The sequence below is a fragment of the Crinia signifera genome, chromosome 2 (genome assembly GCF_055691185.1).
Source record: "Crinia signifera chromosome 2, ASM5569118v1, whole genome shotgun sequence".
NCBI classification, from domain to species: domain Eukaryota; kingdom Metazoa; phylum Chordata; class Amphibia; order Anura; family Myobatrachidae; genus Crinia; species Crinia signifera.
Genome location: NC_139218.1, coordinates 155341405 through 155365936, shown reverse-complemented (window position 1 = coordinate 155365936; position 24532 = coordinate 155341405).

The following is a 24532-nucleotide window of genomic DNA, read 5'->3' as shown; positions in this document are numbered from 1 at the left end:
GTTTCCAAATTTTTATGCACAGTGGTTACAGCATGAAGCGAATGCATGTGAATATTCAAAGGTGCATTGCATTAAACAAGTCCAATGAGCGTGAAAAAAATGGCCGGCCTGCCTGCTTTCATCCATCATTTGTTCTAAATTTATAATTAATCAATGAGCTGAGGTGGAGTCTTAGCCAGTGGTACCATCAGGGGTGTGTAATGCACTTTAGGGTAGACAGCCAATCAGCTGCCAGATTCAATCTGTCAATCAAACACAGCAGCCAATCAGAGAGCTGGCCATTGATCAGCAGGCCCTTTATGACATCACAGACAGACCCACGGAACTCTCTGTGCTTGTCTGCTGGCTGGCTGTCAGTTGGGTGGGTGGGCGGCAGAGGGGGAGGATGTACGTCTCGTTTCTCCTGAAAATTGCGGTTTTTCGGCGTTTCCGGAAAAATTCGCGGTCCGACGCGCAAAAGTGGGGTATCGTAGAAATCGCCTTTTAAAGACGCACCTTTCTGGCCCCACAAAAATGGGCATTTCAAATTAGAAACAAGTCAAATGAACAAAATAGTGTGAATAAGTAAGTATTTCAGGGGTGAGTTAGCAGGTTATTGGGGTAGTAAGTCCTGATTTTTTTGAAGGTTGCAGTGACCACTACGCCATTCAAAATAGGCAGGCTTTAGCATAAGCAGTTAGGCCCCGTAGGATGATTTTAGCTAAAATGTGCCCCAAACACTCAAAATGGCTTGTATCTTGCAATGGAAAATATGGGAAACATGACTTAGACAGCAAATGATACACTGTATGCCATGTTTCCAAATTTTTATGCACAGTGGTTACAGCATGAAGCGAATGCATGTGAATATACAAAGGTGCATTGCATTAAACAAGTCCAATGAGCGTGAAAAAAATGGCCGGCCTGCCTGCTTTCATCCATCATTTGTTCTAAATTTATAATTAATCAATGAGCTGAGGTGGAGTCTTAGCCAGTGGTACCATCAGGGGTGTGTAATGCACTTTAGGGTAGACAGCCAATCAGCTGCCAGATTCAATCTGTCAATCAAACACAGCAGCCAATCAGAGAGCTGGCCATTGATCAGCAGGCCCTTTATGACATCACAGACAGACCCACGGAACTCTCTGTGCTTGTCTGCTGGCTGGCTGTCAGTTGGGTGGGTGGGCGGCAGAGGGGGAGGATGTACGTCTCGTTTCTCCTGAAAATTGCGGTTTTTCGGCGTTTCTGGAAAAAGTCGTGGTCCGACGCGCAAAAGTGGGGTATCGTAGAAATCGCCTTTTTAAAGACGCACCTTTCTGGCCCCACAAAAATGGGCATTTCAAATTAGAAACAAGTCAAATGAACAAAATAGTGTGAATAAGTAAGTATTTCAGGGGTGAGTTAGCAGGTTATTGGGGTAGTAAGTCCTGATTTTTTTGGAGGTTGCAGTGACCACTACGCCATTCAAAATAGGCCGGCTTTAGCATAAGCAGTTAGGCCCCGTAGGATGATTTTAGCTAAAATGTGCCCCAAACACTCAAACCGGCTTGTATCTTGCAATGGAAAATATGGGAAACATGACTTAGACAGCAAATGATACCCTGTATGCCATGTTTCCAAATTTTGATGCACAGTGGTTACAGCATGAAGCGAATGCATGTGAATATACAAAGGTGCATTGCATTAAACAAGTCCAATGAGCGTGAAAAAAATGGCCGGCCTGCCTGCCTGCTTTGATCCATCATTTGTTCTAAATTTATAATTAATCAATGAGCTGAGGTGGAGTCTTAGCCAGTGGTACCATCAGGGGTGTGTAATGCACTTTAGGGTAGACAGCCAATCAGCTGCCAGATTCAATCTGTCAATCAAACACAGCAGCCAATCAGAGAGCTGGCCATTGATCAGCAGGCCCTTTATGACATCACAGACAGACCCACGGAACTCTCTGTGCTTGTCTGCTGGCTGGCTGTCAGTTGGGTGGGTGGGCGGCAGAGGGGGAGGATGTACGTCTCGTTTCTCCTGAAAATTGCGGTTTTTCGGCGTTTCCGGAAAAAGTCGCGGTCCGACGCGCAAAAGTGGGGTATCGTAGAAATCGCCTTTTAAAGATGCACCTTTCTGGCCCCACAAAAATGGGCATTTCAAATTAGAAACAAGTCAAATGAACAAAATAGTGTGAATAAGTAAGTATTTCAGGGGTGAGTTAGCAGGTTATTGGGGTAGTAAGTCCTGATTTTTTTGGAGGTTGCAGTGACCACTACGCCATTCAAAATAGGCAGGCTTTAGCATAAGCAGTTAGGCCCCGTAGGATGATTTTAGCTAAAATGTGCCCCAAACACTCAAACCGGCTTGTATCTTGCAATGGAAAATATGGGAAACATGACTTAGACAGCAAATGATACACTGTTTGCCATGTTTCCAAATTTTTATGCACAGTGGTTACAGCATGAAGCGAATGCATGTGAATATACAAAGGTGCATTGCATTAAACAAGTCCAATGAGCGTGAAAAAAATGTCCGGCCTGCCTGCTTTCATCCATCATTTGTTCTAAATTTATAATTAATCAATGAGCTGAGATGGAGTCTTAGCCAGTGGTACCATCAGGGGTGTGTAATGCACTTTAGGGTAGACAGCCAATCAGCTGCCAGATTCAATCTGTCAATCAAACACAGCAGCCAATCAGAGAGCTGGCCATTGATCAGCAGGCCCTTTATGACATCACAGACAGACCCACGGAACTCTCTGTGCTTGTCTGCTGGTTGGCTGTCAGTTGGGTGGGTGGGCGGCAGAGGGGGAGGATGTACGTCTCGTTTCTCCTGAAAATTGCGGTTTTTCGGCGTTTCCGGAAAAAGTCGCGGTCCGACTCGCAAAAGTGGGGTATCGTAGAAATCGCCTTTTAAAGACGCACCTTTCTGGCCCCAAAAAAATGGGCATTTCAAATTAGAAACAAGTCAAATGAACAAAATAGTGTGAATAAGTAAGTATTTCAGGGGTGAGTTAGCAGGTTATTGGGGTAGTAAGTCCTGATTTTTTTGGAGGTTGCAGTGACCACTACGCCATTCAAAAAAGGCAGGCTTTAGCATAAGCAGTTAGGCCCCGTAGGATGATTTTAGCTAAAATGTGCCCCAAACACTCAAACCGGCTTGTATCTTGCAATGGAAAATATGGGAAACATGACTTAGACAGCAAATGATACACTGTATGCCATGTTTCCAAATTTTTATGCACAGTGGTTACAGCATGAAGCGAATGCATGTGAATATACAAAGGTGCATTGCATTAAACAAGTCCAATGAGCGTGAAAAAAATGGCCGGCCTGCCTGCTTTCATCCATCATTTGTTCTAAATTTATAATTAATCAATGAGCTGAGGTGGAGTCTTAGCCAGTGGTACCATCAGGGGTGTGTAATGCACTTTAGGGTAGACAGCCATTCAGCTGCCAGATTCAATCTGTCAATCAAACACAGCAGCCAATCAGAGAGCTGGCCATTGATCAGCAGGCCCTTTATGACATCACAGACAGACCCACGGAACTCTCTGTGCTTGTCTGCTGGCTGGCTGTCAGTTGGGTGGGTGGGCGGCAGAGGGGGAGGATGTACGTCTCGTTTCTCCTGAAAATTGCGGTTTTTCGGCGTTTCCGGAAAAAGTCGCGGTCCGACGCGCAAAAGTGGGGTATCGTAGAAATCGCCTTTTAAAGACGCACCTTTCTGGCCCCACAAAAATGGGCATTTCAAATTAGAAACAAGTCAAATGAACAAAATAGTGTAAATAAGTAAGTATTTCAGGGGTGAGTTAGCATGTTATTGGGGTAGTAAGTCCTGATTTTTTTGGAGGTTGCAGTGACCACTACGCCATTCAAAATAGGCAGGCTTTAGCATAAGCAGTTAGGCCCCGTAGGATGATTTTAGCTAAAATGTGCCCCAAACACTCAAACCGGCTTGTATCTTGAAATGGAAAATATGGGAAACATGACTTAGACAGCAAATGATACACTGTATGCCATGTTTCCAAATTTTTATGCACAGTGGTTACAGCATGAAGCGAATGCATGTGAATATACAAAGGTGCATTGCATTAAACAAGTCCAATGAGCGTGAAAAAAATGGCCGGCCTGCCTGCTTTCATCCATCATTTGTTCTAAATTTATAATTAATCAATGAGCTGAGGTGGAGTCTTAGCCAGTGGTACCATCAGGGGTGTGTAATGCACTTTAGGGTAGACAGCCAATCAGCTGCCAGATTCAATCTGTCAATCAAACACAGCAGCCAATCAGAGAGCTGGCCATTGATCAGCAGGCCCTTTATGACATCACAGACAGACCCACGGAACTCTCTGTGCTTGTCTGCTGGCTGGCTGTCAGTTGGGTGGGTGGGCGGCAGAGGGGGAAGATGTACGTCTCGTTTCTCCTGAAAATTGCGGTTTTTCGGCGTTTCCGGAAAAAGTCGCGGTCCGACGCGCAAAAGTGGGGTATCGTAGAAATCGCCTTTTAAAGACGCACCTTTCTGGCCCCACAAAAATGGGCATTTCAAATTAGAAACAAGTCAAATGAACAAAATAGTGTGAATAAGTAAGTATTTCAGGGGTGAGTTAGCAGGTTATTGGGGTAGTAAGTCCTGATTTTTTTGGAGGTTGCAGTGACCACTACGCCATTCAAAATAGGCAGGCTTTAGCATAAGCAGTTAGGCCCCGTAGGATGATTTTAGCTAAAATGTGCCCCAAACACTCAAACCGGCTTGTATCTTGCAATGGAAAATATGGGAAACATGACTTAGACAGCAAATGATACACTGTATGCCATGTTTCCAAATTTTTATGCACAGTGGTTACAGCATGAAGCGAATGCATGTGAATATACACAGGTGCATTGCATTAAACAAGTCCAATGAGCGTGAAAAAAATGGCCGGCCTGCCTGCTTTCATCCATCATTTGTTCTAAATTTATAATTAATCAATGAGCTGAGGTGGAGTCTTAGCCAGTGGTACCATCAGGGGTGTGTAATGCACTTTAGGGTAGACAGCCAATCAGCTGCCAGATTCAATCTGTCAATCAAACACAGCAGCCAATCAGAGAGCTGGCCATTGATCAGCAGGCCCTTTATGACATCACAGACAGACCCACGGAACTCTCTGTGCTTGTCTGCTGGCTGGCTGTCAGTTGGGTGGGTGGGCGGCAGAGGGGGAGGATGTACGTCTCGTTTCTCCTGAAAATTGCGGTTTTTCGCCGTTTCCGGAAAAAGTCGCGGTCCGACGCGCAAAAGTGGGGTATCGTAGAAATCGCCTTTTAAAGACGCACCTTTCTGGCCCCACAAAAATGGGCATTTCAAATTAGAAACAAGTCAAATGAACAAAATAGTGTGAATAAGTAAGTATTTCAGGGGTGAGTTAGCAGGTTATTGGGGTAGTAAGTCCTGATTTTTTTGGAGGTTGCAGTGACCACTACGCCATTCAAAATAGGCAGGCTTTAGCATAAGCAGTTAGGCCCCGTAGGATGATTTTAGCTAAAATGTGCCCCAAACACTCAAACCGGCTTGTATCTTGCAATGGAAAATATGGGAAACATGACTTAGACAGCAAATGATACACTGTATGCCATGTTTCCAAATTTTTATGCACAGTGGTTACAGCATGAAGCGAATGCATGTGAATATTCAAAGGTGCATTGCATTAAACAAGTCCAATGAGCGTGAAAAAAATGGCCGGCCTGCCTGCTTTCATCCATCATTTGTTCTAAATTTATAATTAATCAATGAGCTGAGGTGGAGTCTTAGCCAGTGGTACCATCAGGGGTGTGTAATGCACTTTAGGGTAGACAGCCAATCAGCTGCCAGATTCAATCTGTCAATCAAACACAGCAGCCAATCAGAGAGCTGGCCATTGATCAGCAGGCCCTTTATGACATCACAGACAGACCCACGGAACTCTCTGTGCTTGTCTGCTGGCTGGCTGTCAGTTGGGTGGGTGGGCGGCAGAGGGGGAGGATGTACGTCTCGTTTCTCCTGAAAATTGCGGTTTTTCGGCGTTTCCGGAAAAAGTCGCGGTCCGACGCGCAAAAGTGGGCTATCGTAGAAATCGTCTTTTAAAGACGCACCTTTCTGGCCCCACAAAAATGGGCATTTCAAATTAGAAACAAGTCAAATGAACAAAATAGTGTGAATAAGTAAGTATTTCAGGGGTGAGTTAGCAGGTTATTGGGGTAGTAAGTCCTGATTTTTTTGGAGGTTGCAGTGACCACTACGCCATTCAAAATAGGCAGGCTTTAGCATAAGCAGTTAGGCCCCGTAGGATGATTTTAGCTAAAATGTGCCCCAAACACTCAAACCGGCTTGTATCTTGCAATGGAAAATATGGGAAACATGACTTAGACAGCAAATGATACACTGTATGCCATGTTTCCAAATTTTTATGCACCGTGGTTACAGCATGAAGCGAATGCATGTGAATATACACAGGTGCATTGCATTAAACAAGTCCAATGAGTGTGAAAAAAATGGCCGGCCTGCCTGCTTTCATCCATCATTTGTTCTAAATTTATAATTAATCAATGAGCTGAGGTGGAGTCTTAGCCAGTGGTACCATCAGGGGTGTGTAATGCACTTTAGGGTAGACAGCCAATCAGCTGCCAGATTCAATCTGTCAATCAAACACAGCAGCCAATCAGAGAGCTGGCCATTGATCAGCAGGCCCTTTATGACATCACAGACAGACCCACGGAACTCTCTGTGCTTGTCTGCTGGCTGGCTGTCAGTTGGGTGGGTGGGCGGCAGAGGGGGAGGATGTACGTCTCGTTTCTCCTGAAAATTGCGGTTTTTCGGCGTTTCCGGAAAAAGTCGCGGTCCGACGCGCAAAAGTGGGGTATCGTAGAAATCGTCTTTTAAAGACGCACCTTTCTGGCCCCACGAAAATGGGCATTTCAAATTAGAAACAAGTCAAATGAACAAAATAGTGTGAATAAGTAAGTATTTCAGGGGTGAGTTAGCAGGTTATTGGGGTAGTTAGTCCTGATTTTTTTGGAGGTTGCAGTGACCACTACGCCATTCAAAATAGGCCGGCTTTAGCATAAGCAGTTAGGCCCCGTAGGATGATTTTAGCTAAAATGTGCCCCAAATACTCAAACCGGCTTGTATCTTGCAATGGAAAATATGGGAAACATGACTTAGACAGCAAATGATACACTGTATGCCATGTTTCCAAATTTTTATGCACAGTGGTTACAGCATGAAGCGAATGCATGTGAATATTCAAAGGTGCATTGCATTAAACAAGTCCAATGAGCGTGAAAAAAATGGCCGGCCTGCCTGCTTTCATCCATCATTTGTTCTAAATTTATAATTAATCAATGAGCTGAGGTGGAGTCTTAGCCAGTGGTACCATCAGGGGTGTGTAATGCACTTTAGGGTAGACAGCCAATCAGCTGCCAGATTCAATCTGTCAATCAAACACAGCAGCCAATCAGAGAGCTGGCCATTGATCAGCAGGCCCTTTATGACATCACAGACAGACCCACGGAACTCTCTGTGCTTGTCTGCTGGCTGGCTGTCAGTTGGGTGGGTGGGCGGCAGAGGGGGAGGATGTACGTCTCGTTTCTCCTGAAAATTGCGGTTTTTCAGCGTTTCCGGAAAAAGTCGCGGTCCGACGCGCAAAAGTGGGGTATCGTAGAAATCGTCTTTTAAAGACGCACCTTTCTGGCCCCACAAAAATGGGCATTTCAAATTAGAAACAAGTCAAATGAACAAAATAGTGTGAATAAGTAAGTATTTCAGGGGTGAGTTAGCAGGTTATTGGGGTAGTAAGTCCTGATTTTTTTGGAGGTTGCAGTGACCACTACGCCATTCAAAATAGGCAGGCTTTAGCATAAGCAGTTAGGCCCCGTAGGATGATTTTAGCTAAAATGTGCCCCAAACACTCAAACCGGCTTGTATCTTGCAATGGAAAATATGGGAAACATGACTTAGACAGCAAATGATACACTGTATGCCATGTTTCCAAATTTTTATGCACCGTGGTTACAGCATGAAGCGAATGCATGTGAATATACACAGGTGCATTGCATTAAACAGGTCCAATGAGCGTGAAAAAAATGGCCGGCCTGCCTGCTTTCATCCATCATTTGTTCTAAATTTATAATTAATCAATGAGCTGAGGTGGAGTCTTAGCCAGTGGTACCATCAGGGGTGTGTAATGCACTTTAGGGTAGACAGCCAATCAGCTGCCAGATTCAATCTGTCAATCAAACACAGCAGCCAATCAGAGAGCTGGCCATTGATCAGCAGGCCCTTTATGACATCACAGACAGACCCACGGAACTCTCTGTGCTTGTCTGCTGGCTGGCTGTCAGTTGGGTGGGTGGGCGGCAGAGGGGGAGGATGTACGTCTCGTTTCTCCTGAAAATTGCGGTTTTTCGGCGTTTCCGGAAAAAGTCGCGGTCCGACGCGCAAAAGTGGGGTATCGTAGAAATCGTCTTTTAAAGACGCACCTTTCTGGCCCCACGAAAATGGGCATTTCAAATTAGAAACAAGTCAAATGAACAAAATAGTGTGAATAAGTAAGTATTTCAGGGGTGAGTTAGCAGGTTATTGGGGTAGTAAGTCCTGATTTTTTGGAGGTTGCAGTGACCACTACGCCATTCAAAATAGGCCGGCTTTAGCATAAGCAGTTAGGCCCCGTAGGATGATTTTAGCTAAAATGTGCCCCAAATACTCAAACCGGCTTGTATCTTGCAATGGAAAATATGGGAAACATGACTTAGACAGCAAATGATACACTGTATGCCATGTTTCCAAATTTTTATGCACAGTGGTTACAGCATGAAGCGAATGCATGTGAATATTCAAAGGTGCATTGCATTAAACAAGTCCAATGAGCGTGAAAAAAATGGCCGGCCTGCCTGCTTTCATCCATCATTTGTTCTAAATTTATAATTAATCAATGAGCTGAGGTGGAGTCTTAGCCAGTGGTACCATCAGGGGTGTGTAATGCACTTTAGGGTAGACAGCCAATCAGCTGCCAGATTCAATCTGTCAATCAAACACAGCAGCCAATCAGAGAGCTGGCCATTGATCAGCAGGCCCTTTATGACATCACAGACAGACCCACGGAACTCTCTGTGCTTGTCTGCTGGCTGGCTGTCAGTTGGGTGGGTGGGCGGCAGAGGGGGAGGATGTACGTCTCGTTTCTCCTGAAAATTGCGGTTTTTCGGCGTTTCCGGAAAAAGTCGCGGCCCGACGCGCAAAAGTGGGGTATCGTAGAAATCGCCTTTTAAAGACGCACCTTTCTGGCCCCACAAAAATGGGCATTTCAAATTAGAAACAAGTCAAATGAACAAAATAGTGTGAATAAGTAAGTATTTCAGGGGTGAGTTAGCAGGTTATTGGGGTAGTAAGTCCTGATTTTTTTGGAGGTTGCAGTGACCACTACGCCATTCAAAATAGGCCGGCTTTAGCATAAGCAGTTAGGCCCCGTAGGATGATTTTAGCTAAAATGTGCCCCAAACACTCAAACCGGCTTGTATCTTGCAATGGAAAATATGGGAAACATGACTTAGACAGCAAATGATACACTGTATGCCATGTTTCCAAATTTTTATGCACAGTGGTTACAGCATGAAGCGAATGCATGTGAATATACAAAGGTGCATTGCATTAAACAAGTCCAATGAGCGTGAAAAAAATGGCCGGCCTGCCTGCTTTCATCCATCATTTGTTCTAAATTTATAATTAATCAATGAGCTAAGGTGGAGTCTTAGCCAGTGGTACCATCAGGGGTGTGTAATGCACTTTAGGGTAGACAGCCAATCAGCTGCCAGATTCAATCTGTCAATCAAACACAGCAGCCAATCAGAGAGCTGGCCATTGATCAGCAGGCCCTTTATGACATCACAGACAGACCCACGGAACTCTCTGTGCTTGTCTGCTGGCTGGCTGTCAGTTGGGTGGGTGGGCGGCAGAGGGGGAGGATGTACGTCTCGTTTCTCCTGAAAATTGCGGTTTTTCGGCGTTTCCGGAAAAAGTCGCGGTCCGACGCGCAAAAGTGGGGTATCGTAGAAATCGCCTTTTAAAGACGCACCTTTCTGGCCCCACAAAAATGGGCATTTCAAATTAGAAACAAGTCAAATGAACAAAATAGTGTGAATAAGTAAGTATTTCAGGGGTGAGTTAGCAGGTTATTGGGGTAGTAAGTCCTGATTTTTTTGGAGGTTGCAGTGACCACTACGCCATTCAAAATAGGCAGGCTTTAGCATAAGCAGTTAGGCCCCGTAGGATGATTTTAGCTAAAATGTGCCCCAAACACTCAAACCGGCTTGTATCTTGCAATGGAAAATATGGGAAACATGACTTAGACAGCAAATGATACACTGTATGCCATGTTTCCAAATTTGTATGCACAGTGGTTACAGCATGAAGCGAATGCATGTGAATATACACAGGTGCATTGCATTAAACAAGTCCAATGAGCGTGAAAAAAATGGCCGGCCTGCCTGCTTTCATCCATCATTTGTTCTAAATTTATAATTAATCAATGAGCTGAGGTGGAGTCTTAGCCAGTGGTACCATCAGGGGTGTGTAATGCACTTTAGGGTAGACAGCCAATCAGCTGCCAGATTCAATCTGTCAATCAAACACAGCAGCCAATCAGAGAGCTGGCCATTGATCAGCAGGCCCTTTATGACATCACAGACAGACCCACGGAACTCTCTGTGCTTGTCTGCTGGCTGGCTGTCAGTTGGGTGGGTGGGCGGCAGAGGGGGAGGATGTACGTCTCGTTTCTCCTGAAAATTGCGGTTTTTCAGCGTTTCCGGAAAAAGTCGCGGTCCGACGCGCAAAAGTGGGGTATCGTAGAAATCGCCTTTTAAAGACGCACCTTTCTGGCCCCACAAAAATGGGCATTTCAAATTAGAAACAAGTCAAATGAACAAAATAGTGTGAATAAGTAAGTATTTCAGGGGTGAGTTAGCAGGTTATTGGGGTAGTAAGTCCTGATATTTTTGGAGGTTGCAGTGACCACTACGCCATTCAAAATAGGCTGGCTTTAGCATAAGCAGTTAGGCCCCGTAGGATGATTTTAGCTAAAATGTGCCCCAAATACTCAAACCGGCTTGTATCTTGCAATGGAAAATATGGGAAACATGACTTAGACAGCAAATGATACACTGTATGCCATGTTTCCAAATTTTTATGCACAGTGGTTACAGCATGAAGCGAATGCATGTGAATATTCAAAGGTGCATTGCATTAAACAAGTCCAATGAGCGTGAAAAAAATGGCCGGCCTGCCTGCTTTCATCCATCATTTGTTCTAAATTTATAATTAATCAATGAGCTGAGGTGGAGTCTTAGCCAGTGGTACCATCAGGGGTGTGTAATGCACTTTAGGGTAGACAGCCAATCAGCTGCCAGATTCAATCTGTCAATCAAACACAGCAGCCAATCAGAGAGCTGGCCATTGATCAGCAGGCCCTTTATGACATCACAGACAGACCCACGGAACTCTCTGTGCTTGTCTGCTGGCTGGCTGTCAGTTGGGTGGGTGGGCGGCAGAGGGGGAGGATGTACGTCTCGTTTCTCCTGAAAATTGCGGTTTTTCGGCGTTTCCGGAAAAAGTCGCGGCCCGACGCGCAAAAGTGGGGTATCGTAAAAATCGCCTTTTAAAGACGCACCTTTCTGGCCCCACAAAAATGGGCATTTAAAATTAGAAACAAGTCAAATGAACAAAATAGTGTGAATAAGTAAGTATTTCAGGGGTGAGTTAGCAGGTTATTGGGGTAGTAAGTCCTGATTTTTTTGGAGGTTGCAGTGACCACTACGCCATTCAAAATAGGCAGGCTTTAGCATAAGCAGTTAGGCCCCGTAGGATGATTTTAGCTAAAATGTGCCCCAAACACTCAAACCGGCTTGTATCTTGCAATGGAAAATATGGGAAACATGACTTAGACAGCAAATGATACACTGTATGCCATGTTTCCAAATTTTTATGCACAGTGGTTACAGCATGAAGCGAATGCATGTGAATATACACAGGTGCATTGCATTAAACAAGTCCAATGAGCGTGAAAAAAATGGCCGGCCTGCCTGCTTTCATCCATCATTTGTTCTAAATTTATAATTAATCAATGAGCTGAGGTGGAGACTTAGCCAGTGGTACCATCAGGGGTGTGTAATGCACTTTAGGGTAGACAGCCAATCAGCTGCCAGATTCAATCTGTCAATCAAACACAGCAGCCAATCAGAGAGCTGGCCATTGATCAGCAGGCCCTTTATGACATCACAGACAGACCCACGGAACTCTCTGTGCTTGTCTGCTGGCTGGCTGTCAGTTGGGTGGGTGGGCGGCAGAGGGGGAGGATGTACGTCTCGTTTCTCCTGAAAATTGCGGTTTTTCGGCGTTTCCGGAAAAAGTCGCGTTCCGACGCGCAAAAGTGGGGTATCGTAGAAATCACCTTTTAAAGACGCACCTTTCTGGCCCCACAAAAATGGGCATTTCAAATTAGAAACAAGTCAAATGAACAAAATAGTGTGAATAAGTAAGTATTTCAGGGGTGAGTTAGCAGGTTATTGGGGTAGTAAGTCCTGATTTTTTTGGAGGTTGCAGTGACCACTACGCCATTCAAAATAGGCAGGCTTTAGCATAAGCAGTTAGGCCCCGTAGGATGATTTTAGCTAAAATGTGCCCCAAACACTCAAACCGGCTTGTATCTTGCAATGGAAAATATGGGAAACATGACTTAGACAGCAAATGATACACTGTATGCCATGTTTCCAAATTTTTATGCACAGTGGTTACAGCATAAAGCGAATGCATGTGAATATACACAGGTGCATTGCATTAAACAAGTCCAATGAGCGTGAAAAAAATGGCCGGCCTGCCTGCTTTCATCCATCATTTGTTCTAAATTTATAATTAATCAATGAGCTGAGGTGGAGTCTTAGCCAGTGGTACCATCAGGGGTGTGTAATGCACTTTAGGGTAGACAACCAATCAGCTGCCAGATTCAATCTGTCAATCAAACATAGCAGCCAATCAGAGAGCTGGCCATTGATCAGCAGGCCCTTTATGACATCACAGACAGACCCACGGAACTCTCTGTGCTTGTCTGCTGGCTGGCTGTCAGTTGGGTGGGTGGGCGGCAGAGGGGGAGGATGTACGTCTAGTTTCTCCTGAAAATTGCGGTTTTTCGGCGTTTCCGGAAAAAGTCGCGGTCCGACGCGCAAAAGTGGGGTATCGTAGAAATCGCCTTTTAAAGACGCACCTTTCTGGCCCCACAAAAATGGGCATTTCAAATTAGAAACAAGTCAAATGAACAAAATAGTGTGAATAAGTAAGTATTTCAGGGGTGAGTTAGCAGGTTATTGGGGTAGTAAGTCCTGATATTTTTGGAGGTTGCAGTGACCACTACGCCATTCAAAATAGGCCGGCTTTAGCATAAGCAGTTAGGCCCCGTAGGATGATTTTAGCTAAAATGTGCCCCAAATACTCAAACCGGCTTGTATCTTGCAATGGAAAATATGGGAAACATGACTTAGACAGCAAATGATACACTGTATGCCATGTTTCCAAATTTTTATGCACAGTGGTTACAGCATGAAGCGAATGCATGTGAATATTCAAAGGTGCATTGCATTAAACAAGTCCAATGAGCGTGAAAAAAATGGCCGGCCTGCCTGCTTTCATCCATCATTTGTTCTAAATTTATAATTAATCAATGAGCTAAGGTGGAGTCTTAGCCAGTGGTACCATCAGGGGTGTGTAATGCACTTTAGGGTAGACAGCCAATCAGCTGCCAGATTCAATCTGTCAATCAAACACAGCAGCCAATCAGAGAGCTGGCCATTGATCAGCAGGCCCTTTATGACATCACAGACAGACCCACGGAACTCTCTGTGCTTGTCTGCTGGCTGGCTGTCAGTTGGGTGGGTGGGCGGCAGAGGGGGAGGATGTACGTCTCGTTTCTCCTGAAAATTGCGGTTTTTCGGCGTTTCCGGAAAAAGTCGCGGTCCAACGCGCAAAAGTGGGGTATCGTAGAAATCGCCTTTTAAAGACGCACCTTTCTGGCCCCACAAAAATGGGCATTTCAAATTAGAAACAAGTCAAATGAACAAAATAGTGTGAATAAGTAAGTATTTCAGGGGTGAGTTAGCAGGTTATTGGGGTAGTAAGTCCTGATTTTTTTGGAGGTTGCAGTGACCACTACGCCATTCAAAATAGGCAGGCTTTAGCATAAGCAGTTAGGCCCCGTAGGATGATTTTAGCTAAAATGTGCCCCAAACACTCAAACCGGCTTGTATCTTGCAATGGAAAATATGGGAAACATGACTTAGACAGCAAATGATACACTGTATGCCATGTTTCCAAATTTGTATGCACAGTGGTTACAGCATGAAGCGAATGCATGTGAATATACACAGGTGCATTGCATTAAACAAGTCCAATGAGCGTGAAAAAAATGGCCGGCCTGCCTGCTTTCATCCATCATTTGTTCTAAATTTATAATTAATCAATGAGCTGAGGTGGAGTCTTAGCCAGTGGTACCATCAGGGGTGTGTAATGCACTTTAGGGTAGACAGCCAATCAGCTGCCAGATTCAATCTGTCAATCAAACACAGCAGCCAATCAGAGAGCTGGCCATTGATCAGCAGGCCCTTTATGACATCACAGACAGACCCACGGAACTCTCTGTGCTTGTCTGCTGGCTGGCTGTCAGTTGGGTGGGTGGGCGGCAGAGGGGGAGGATGTACGTCTCGTTTCTCCTGAAAATTGCGGTTTTTCGGCGTTTCCGGAAAAAGTCGCGGTCCGACGCGCAAAAGTGGGGTATCGTAGAAATCGCCTTTTAAAGACGCACCTTTCTGGCCCCACAAAAATGGGCATTTCAAATTAGAAACAAGTCAAATGAACAAAATAGTGTGAATAAGTAAGTATTTCAGGGGTGAGTTAGCAGGTTATTGGGGTAGTAAGTCCTGATTTTTTTGGAGGTTGCAGTGACCACTACGCCATTCAAAATAGGCAGGCTTTAGCATAAGCAGTTAGGCCCCGTAGGATGATTTTAGCTAAAATGTGCCCCAAACACTCAAACCGGCTTGTATCTTGCAATGGAAAATATGGGAAAAATGACTTAGACAGCAAATGATACACTGTATGCCATGTTTCCAAATTTGTATGCACAGTGGTTACAGCATGAAGCGAATGCATGTGAATATACACAGGTGCATTGCATTAAACAAGTCCAATGAGCGTGAAAAAAATGGCCGGCCTGCCTGCTTTCATCCATCATTTGTTCTAAATTTATAATTAATCAATGAGCTGAGGTGGAGACTTAGCCAGTGGTACCATCAGGGGTGTGTAATGCACTTTAGGGTAGACAGCCATTCAGCTGCCAGATTCAATCTGTCAATCAAACACAGCAGCCAATCAGAGAGCTGGCCATTGATCAGCAGGCCCTTTATAACATCACAGACAGACCCACGGAACTCTCTGTTCTTGTCTGCTGGCTGGCTGTCAGTTGGGTGGGTGGGCGGCAGAGGGGGAGGATGTACGTCTCGTTTCTCCTGAAAATTGCGTTTTTTCGGCGTTTCCGGAAAAAGTCGCGGTCCGACGCGCAAAAGTGGGGTATCGTAGAAATCGCCTTTTAAAGACGCACCTTTCTGGCCCCACAAAAATGGGCATTTCAAATTAGAAACAAGTCAAATGAACAAAATAGTGTGAATAAGTAAGTATTTCAGGGGTGAGTTAGCAGGTTATTGGGGTAGTAAGTCCTGATTTTTTTGGAGGTTGCAGTGACCACTACGCCATTCAAAATAGGCAGGCTTTAGCATAAGCAGTTAGGCCCCGTAGGATGATTTTAGCTAAAATGTGCCCCAAACACTCAAACCGGCTTGTATCTTGCAATGGAAAATATGGGAAACATGACTTAGACAGCAAATGATACACTGTATGCCATGTTTCCAAATTTTTATGCACAGTGGTTACAGCATGAAGCGAATGCATGTGAATATACACAGGTGCATTGCATTAAACAAGTCCAATGAGCGTGAAAAAAATGGCCGGCCTGCCTGCTTTCATCCATCATTTGTTCTAAATTTATAATTAATCAATGAGCTGAGGTGGAGTCTTAGCCAGTGGTACCATCAGGGGTGTGTAATGCACTTTAGGGTAGACAACCAATCAGCTGCCAGATTCAATCTGTCAATCAAACACAGCAGCCAATCAGAGAGCTGGCCATTGATCAGCAGGCCCTTTATGACATCACAGACAGACCCACGGAACTCTCTGTGCTTGTCTGCTGGCTGGCTGTCAGTTGGGTGGGTGGGCGGCAGAGGGGGAGGATGTACGTCTCGTTTCTCCTGAAAATTGCGGTTTTTCGGCGTTTCCGGAAAAAGTCGCGGTCCGACGCGCAAAAGTGGGGTATCGTAGAAATCGCCTTTTAAAGACGCACCTTTCTGGCCCCACAAAAATGGGCATTTCAAATTAGAAACAAGTCAAATGAACAAAATAGTGTGAATAAGTAAGTATTTCAGGGGTGAGTTAGCAGGTTATTGGGGTAGTAAGTCCTGATTTTTTTGGAGGTTGCAGTGACCACTACGCCATTCAAAATAGGAAGGCTTTAGCATAAGCAGTTAGGCCCCGTAGGATGATTTTAGCTAAAATGTGCCCCAAACACTCAAACCGGCTTGTATCTTGCAATGGAAAATATGGGAAACATGACTTAGACAGCAAATGATACACTGTATGCCATGTTTCCAAATTTTTATGCACAGTGGTTACAGCATGAAGCGAATGCATGTGAATATACACAGGTGCATTGCATTAAACAAGTCCAATGAGCGTGAAAAAAATGGCCGGCCTGCCTGCTTTCATCCATCATTTGTTCTAAATTTATAATTAATCAATGAGCTGAGGTGGAGTCTTAGCCAGTGGTACCATCAGGGGTGTGTAATGCACTTTAGGGTAGACAACCAATCAGCTGCCAGATTCAATCTGTCAATCAAACACAGCAGCCAATCAGAGAGCTGGCCATTGATCAGCAGGCCCTTTATGACATCACAGACAGACCCACGGAACTCTCTGTGCTTGTCTGCTGGCTGGCTGTCAGTTGGGTGGGTGGGCGGCAGAGGGGGAGGATGTACGTCTCGTTTCTCCTGAAAATTGCGGTTTTTCGGCGTTTCCGGAAAAAGTCGCGGTCCGACGCGCAAAAGTGTGGTATCGTATAAATCGCCTTTTAAAGACGCACCTTTCTGGCCCCACAAAAATGGGCATTTCAAATTAGAAACAAGTCAAATGAACAAAATAGTGTGAATAAGTAAGTATTTCAGGGGTGAGTTAGCAGGTTATTGGGGTAGTAAGTCCTGATTTTTTTGGAGGTTGCAGTGACCACTACGCCATTCAAAATAGGCAGGCTTTAGCATAAGCAGTTAGGCCCCGTAGGATGATTTTAGCTAAAATGTGCCCCAAACACTCAAACCGGCTTGTATCTTGCAATGGAAAATATGGGAAAAATGACTTAGACAGCAAATGATACACTGTATGCCATGTTTCCAAATTTGTATGCACAGTGGTTACAGCATGAAGCGAATGCATGTGAATATACACAGGTGCATTGCATTAAACAAGTCCAATGAGCCTGAAAAAAATGGCCGGCCTGCCTGCTTTCATCCATCATTTGTTCTAAATTTATAATTAATCAATGAGCTGAGGTGGAGACTTAGCCAGTGGTACCATCAGGGGTGTGTAATGCACTTTAGGGTAGACAGCCATTCAGCTGCCAGATTCAATCTGTCAATCAAACACAGCAGCCAATCAGAGAGCTGGCCATTGATCAGCAGGCCCTTTATAACATCACAGACAGACCCACGGAATTCTCTGTTCTTGTCTGCTGGCTGGCTGTCAGTTGGGTGGGTGGGCGGCAGAGGGGGAGGATGTACGTCTCGTTTCTCCTGAAAATTGCGTTTTTTCGGCGTTTCCGGAAAAAGTCGCGGTTCGACGCGCAAAAGTGGGGTATCGTAGAAATCGCCTTTTAAAGACGCACCTTTCTGGCCCCACAAAAATGGGCATTTCAAATTAGAAACAAGTCAAATGAACAAAATAGTGTGAATAAGTAAGTATTTCAGGGGTGAGTTAGCAGGTTATTGGGGTAGTAAGTCCTGATTTTTTTGGAGGTTGCAGTGACCACTACGCCATTCAAAATAGGCAGGCTTTAGCATAAGCAGTTAGGCCCCGTAGGATGATTTTAGCTAAAATGTGCCCCAAACACTCAAACCGGCTTGTATCTTGCAATGGAAAATATGGGAAACATGACTTAGACAGCAAATGATACACTGTATGCCATGTTTCCAAATTTTTATGCACAGTGGTTACAGCATGAAGCGAATGCATGTGAATATACACAGGTGCATTGCATTAAACAAGTCCAATGAGCGTGAAAAAAATGGCCGGCCTGCCTGCTTTCATCCATCATTTGTTCTAAATTTATAATTAATCAATGAGCTGAGGTGGAGTCTTAGCCAGTGGTACCATCAGGGGTGTGTAATGCACTTTAGGGTAGACAACCAATCAGCTGCCAGATTCAATCTGTCAATCAAACACAGCAGCCAATCAGAGAGCTGGCCATTGATCAGCAGGCCCTTTATGACATCACAGACAGACCCACGGAACTCTCTGTGCTTGTCTGCTGGCTGGCTGTCAGTTGGGTGGGTGGGCGGCAGAGGGGGAGGATGTACGTCTCGTTTCTCCTGAAAATTGCGGTTTTTCGGCGTTTCCGGAAAAAGTCGCGGTCCGACGCGCAAAAGTGGGGTATCGTAGAAATCGCCTTTTAAAGACGCACCTTTCTGGCCCCACAAAAATGGGCATTTCAAATTAGAAACAAGTCAAATGAACAAAATAGTGTGAATAAGTAAGTATTTCAGGGGTGAGTTAGCAGGTTATTGGGGTAGTAAGTCCTGATTTTTTTGGAGGTTGCAGTGACCACTACGCCATTCAAAATAGGCAGGCTTTAGCATAAGCAGTTAGGCCCCGTAGGATGATTTTAGCTAAAATGTGCCCCAAACACTCAAACCGGCTTGTATCTTGCAATGGAAAATATGGGAAAAATGACTTAGACAGCAAATGATACACTGTATGCCATGTTTCCAAATTTTTATGCACAGTGGTTACAGCATGAAGCGAATGCATGTGAATATACACAGGTGCATTGCATTAAACAAGTCCAATGAGCGTGAAAAAAATGGCCGGCCTGCCTGCTTTCATCCATCATTTGTTCTAAATTTATAATTAATCAATGAGCTGAGGTGGAGACTTAGCCAGTGGTACCATCAGGGGTGTGTAATGCACTTTAGGGTAGACAACCAATCAGCTGCCAGATTCAATCTGTCAATCAAACACAGCAGCCAATCAGAGAGCTGGCCATTGATCAGCAGGCCCTTTATGCTTTAGCATAAGCAGTTAGGCCCCGTAGGATGATTTTAGCTAAAATGTGCCCCAAACACTCAAACCGGCTTGTATCTTGCAATGGAAAATATGGGAAACATGACTTAGACAGCAAATGATACACTGTATGCCATGTTTCCAAATTTTTATGCACAGTGGTTACAGCATGAAGCGAATGCATGTGAATATACACAGGTGCATTGCATTAAACAAGTCCAATGAGCGTGAAAAAAATGGCCGGCCTGCCTGCTTTCATCCATCATTTGTTCTAAATTTATAATTAATCAATGAGCTGAGGTGGAGTCTTAGCCAGTGGTACCATCAGGGGTGTGTAATGCACTTTAGGGTAGACAACCAATCAGCTGCCAGATTCAATCTGTCAATCAAACACAGCAGCCAATCAGAGAGCTGGCCATTGATCAGCAGGCCCTTTATGACATCACAGACAGACCCACGGAACTCTCTGTGCTTGTCTGCTGGCTGGCTGTCAGTTGGGTGGGTGGGCGGCAGAGGGGGAGGATGTACGTCTCGTTTCTCCTGAAAATTGCGGTTTTTCGGCGTTTCCGGAAAAAGTCGCGGTCCGACGCGCAAAAGTGGGGTATCGTAGAAATCGCCTTTTAAAGACGCACCTTTCTGGCCCCACAAAAATGGGCATTTCAAATTAGAAACAAGTCAAATGAACAAAATAGTGTGAATAAGTAAGTATTTCAGGGGTGAGTTAGCAGGTTATTGGGGTAGTAAGTCCTGATTTTTTTGGAGGTTGCAGTGACCACTACGCCATTCAAAATAGGCAGGCTTTAGCATAAGCAGTTAGGCCCCGTAGGATGATTTTAGCTAAAATGTGCCCCAAACACTCAAACCGGCTTGTATCTTGCAATGGAAAATATGGGAAAAATGACTTAGACAGCAAATGATACACTGTATGCCATGTTTCCAAATTTGTATGCACAGTGGTTACAGCATGAAGCGAATGCATGTGAATATACACAGGTGCATTGCATTAAACAAGTCCAATGAGCGTGAAAAAAATGGCCGGCCTGCCTGCTTTCATCCATCATTTGTTCTAAATTTATAATTAATCAATGAGCTGAGGTGGAGACTTAGCCAGTGGTACCATCAGGGGTGTGTAATGCACTTTAGGGTAGACAGCCATTCAGCTGCCAGATTCAATCTGTCAATCAAACACAGCAGCCAATCAGAGAGCTGGCCATTGATCAGCAGGCCCTTTATAACATCACAGACAGACCCACGGAACTCTCTGTTCTTGTCTGCTGGCTGGCTGTCAGTTGGGTGGGTGGGCGGCAGAGGGGGAGGATGTACGTCTCGTTTCTCCTGAAAATTGCGTTTTTTCGGCGTTTCCGGAAAAAGTCGCGGTCCGACGCGCAAAAGTGGGGTATCGTAGAAATCGCCTTTTAAAGACGCACCTTTCTGGCCCCACAAAAATGGGCATTTCAAATTAGAAACAAGTCAAATGAACAAAATAGTGTGAATAAGTAAGTATTTCAGGGGTGAGTTAGCAGGTTATTGGGGTAGTAAGTCCTGATTTTTTTGGAGGTTGCAGTGACCACTACGCCATTCAAAATAGGAAGGCTTTAGCATAAGCAGTTAGGCCCCGTAGGATGATTTTAGCTAAAATGTGCCCCAAACACTCAAACCGGCTTGTATCTTGCAATGGAAAATATGGGAAACATGACTTAGACAGCAAATGATACACTGTATGCCATGTTTCCAAATTTTTATGCACAGTGGTTACAGCATGAAGCGAATGCATGTGAATATACACAGGTGCATTGCATTAAACAAGTCCAATGAGCGTGAAAAAAATGGCCGGCCTGCCTGCTTTCATCCATCATTTGTTCTAAATTTATAATTAATCAATGAGCTGAGGTGGAGTCTTAGCCAGTGGTACCATCAGGGGTGTGTAATGCACTTTAGGGTAGACAGCCAATCAGCTGCCAGATTCAATCTGTCAATCAAACACAGCAGCCAATCAGAGAGACGGCCATTGATCAGCAGGCCCTTTATGACATCACAGACAGACCCACGGAACTCTCTGTGCTTGTCTGCTGGCTGGCTGTCAGTTGGGTGGGTGGGCGGCAGAGGGGGAGGATGTACGTCTCGTTTCTCCTGAAAATTGCGTTTTTTCGGCGTTTCCGGAAAAAGTCGCGGTCCGACGAGCAAAAGTGGGGTATCGTAAAAATCGCCTTTTAAAGACGCACCTTTCTGGCCCCACGAAAATGGGCATTTCAAATTAGAAACAAGTCAAATGAACAAAATAGTGTGAATAATGCTGCTTTCAGACCGCATAACTGGCTTTGACCCTGTATTTGGAAACGTTTCCAAAAACGGGTCTGCCAGATAAAACCCCTTTCACACCGCAGCACTTAAACGGTATATTACCGTTTAAGTGCCGATTTTTTGACACTGGCAGACCCGTTTTTGGAAACTTTCCAAATACAGGGTCAAAGCCAGTGCAGCCTTCAGCCCTCCCCTCCGTGCAGCTCCCCCCCCCTCGCGCGTGTCGACCGAGAGCATGTCGACGCCCCCGCGCATGTCGACGCCCCCCCCCCCGCGCATGTCGACGCCCCCCCCCCTCGTGTCGGCGCCCCCCCCCCCCCGTGTCGACTTACCCTGTGCCGGTACCTCCGTTGTGGATCCCGGCACTGCAGCTCAGTATGCTCGGAAAGCACTTATGAAAAAAGTGTCTTCCAGAAAATGGCTGCCCCATAGGAAACCCTGTTTAAAAAAACTGTCTTTCGTATGGGGGCAGCCATTTTCTGAAAGACACTTTTTTCATAAGTGCTTTCCGAGCATACTGAGCTGCAGTGCCGGGAACCACAACGGAGATACCGGCACGGGGTAAGTCGACACGGGGGGGGGGGGGCGCCGACACGCGGGGGGGCCGTCGACACGCGCGGGGGGCGTCGACACGCGCGCGGGGGGTGTCGACACGCGCGGGGGGCTCCAGTGCTGTGAATACTTAATGAGCGCTCATTAAGTATTCACTGTGCTGAATTTAGGACCCAGCTCATTGGCTGGGTCCTAAATACCGTTTCAGAACCGATTTTGAGCCTAAAATACCGGTTCTGAAACGGGTAGGACCCTGCATTTTAACCGGTTAGAAAAAACGTTTTTTTCTAACCGGTTAAGTGGTCCTGCACCTTTCAGACCGCACACATTACCGTTTTAAAACGGTAAAAAAACGGCAATATACCGTTTTTAAAGTGCGGTCTGAAAGGGGCATAAGTAAGTATTTCAGGGGTGAGTTAGCAGGTTATTGGGGTAGTAAGTCCTGATTTTTTTGGAGGTTGCAGTGACCACTACGCCATTCAAAATAGGCCGGCTTTAGCATAAGCAGTTAGGCCCCGTAGGATGATTTTAGCTAAAATGTGCCCCAAATACTCAAACCGGCTTGTATCTTGCAATGGAAAATATGGGAAACATGACTTAGACAGCAAATGATACACTGTATGCCATGTTTCCAAATTTTTATGCACAGTGGTTACAGCATGAAGCGAATGCATGTGAATATACAAAGGTGCATTGCATTAAACAAGTCCAATGAGCGTGAAAAAAATGGCCGGCCTGCCTGCTTTCATCCATCATTTGTTCTAAATTTATAATTAATCAATGAGCTGAGGTGGAGTCTTAGCCAGTGGTACCATCAGGGGTGTGTATTGCACTTTAGGGTAGACAGCCAATCAGCTGCCAGATTCAATCTGTCAATCAAACACAGCAGCCAATCAGAGAGCTGGCCATTGATCAGCAGGCCCTTTATGACATCACAGACAGACCCACGGAACTCTCTGTGCTTGTCTGCTGGCTGGCTGTCAGTTGGGTGGGTGGGCGGCAGAGGGGGAGGATGTACGTCTCGTTTCTCCTGAAAATTGCGGTTTTTCGGCGTTTCCGGAAAAAGTCGCGGTCCGACGCGCAAAAGTGGGGTATCGTAGAAATCGCCTTTTAAAGAAGCACCTTTCTGGCCCCACAAAAATGGGCATTTCAAATTAGAAACAAGTCAAATGAACAAAATAGTGTGAATAAGTAAGTATTTCAGGGGTGAGTTAGCAGGTTATTGGGGTAGTAAGTCCTGATTTTTTTGGAGGTTGCAGTGACCACTACGCCATTCAAAATAGGCAGGCTTTAGCATAAGCAGTTAGGCCCCGTAGGATGATTTTAGCTAAAATGTGCCCCAAACACTCAAACCGGCTTGTATCTTGCAATGGAAAATATGGGAAACATGACTTAGACAGCAAATGATACACTGTATGCCATGTTTCCAAATTTTTATGCACAGTGGTTACAGCATGAAGCGAATGCGTGTGAATATACACAGGTGCATTGCATTAAACAAGTCCAATGAGCGTGAAAAAAATGGCCGGCCTGCCTGCTTTCATCCATCATTTGTTCTAAATTTATAATTAATCAATAAGCTGAGGTGGAGTCTTAGCCAGTGGTACCATCAGGGGTGTGTATTGCACTTTAGGGTAGACAGCCAATCAGCTGCCAGATTCAATCTGTCAATCAAACACAGCAGCCAATCAGAGAGCTGGCCATTGATCAGCAGGCCCTTTATGACATCACAGACAGACCCACGGAACTCTCTGTGCTTGTCTGCTGGCTGGCTGTCAGTTGGGTGGGTGGGCGGCAGAGGGGGAGGATGTACGTCTCGTTTCTCCTGAAAATTGCGGTTTTTCGGCGTTTCCGGAAAAAGTCGCGGTCCGACGCGCAAAAGTGGGGTATCGTAGAAATCGCCTTTTAAAGAAGCACCTTTCTGGCCCCACAAAAATGGGCATTTCAAATTAGAAACAAGTCAAATGAACAAAATAGTGTGAATAAGTAAGTATTTCAGGGGTGAGTTAGCAGGTTATTGGGGTAGTAAGTCCTGATTTTTTTGGAGGTTGCAGTGACCACTACGCCATTCAAAATAGGCAGGCTTTAGCATAAGCAGTTAGGCCCCGTAGGATGATTTTAGCTAAAATGTGCCCCAAACACTCAAACCGGCTTGTATCTTGCAATGGAAAATATGGGAAACATGACTTAGACAGCAAATGATACACTGTATGCCATGTTTCCAAATTTTAATGCACAGTGGTTACAGCATGAAGCGAATGCGTGTGAATATACACAGGTGCATTGCATTAAACAA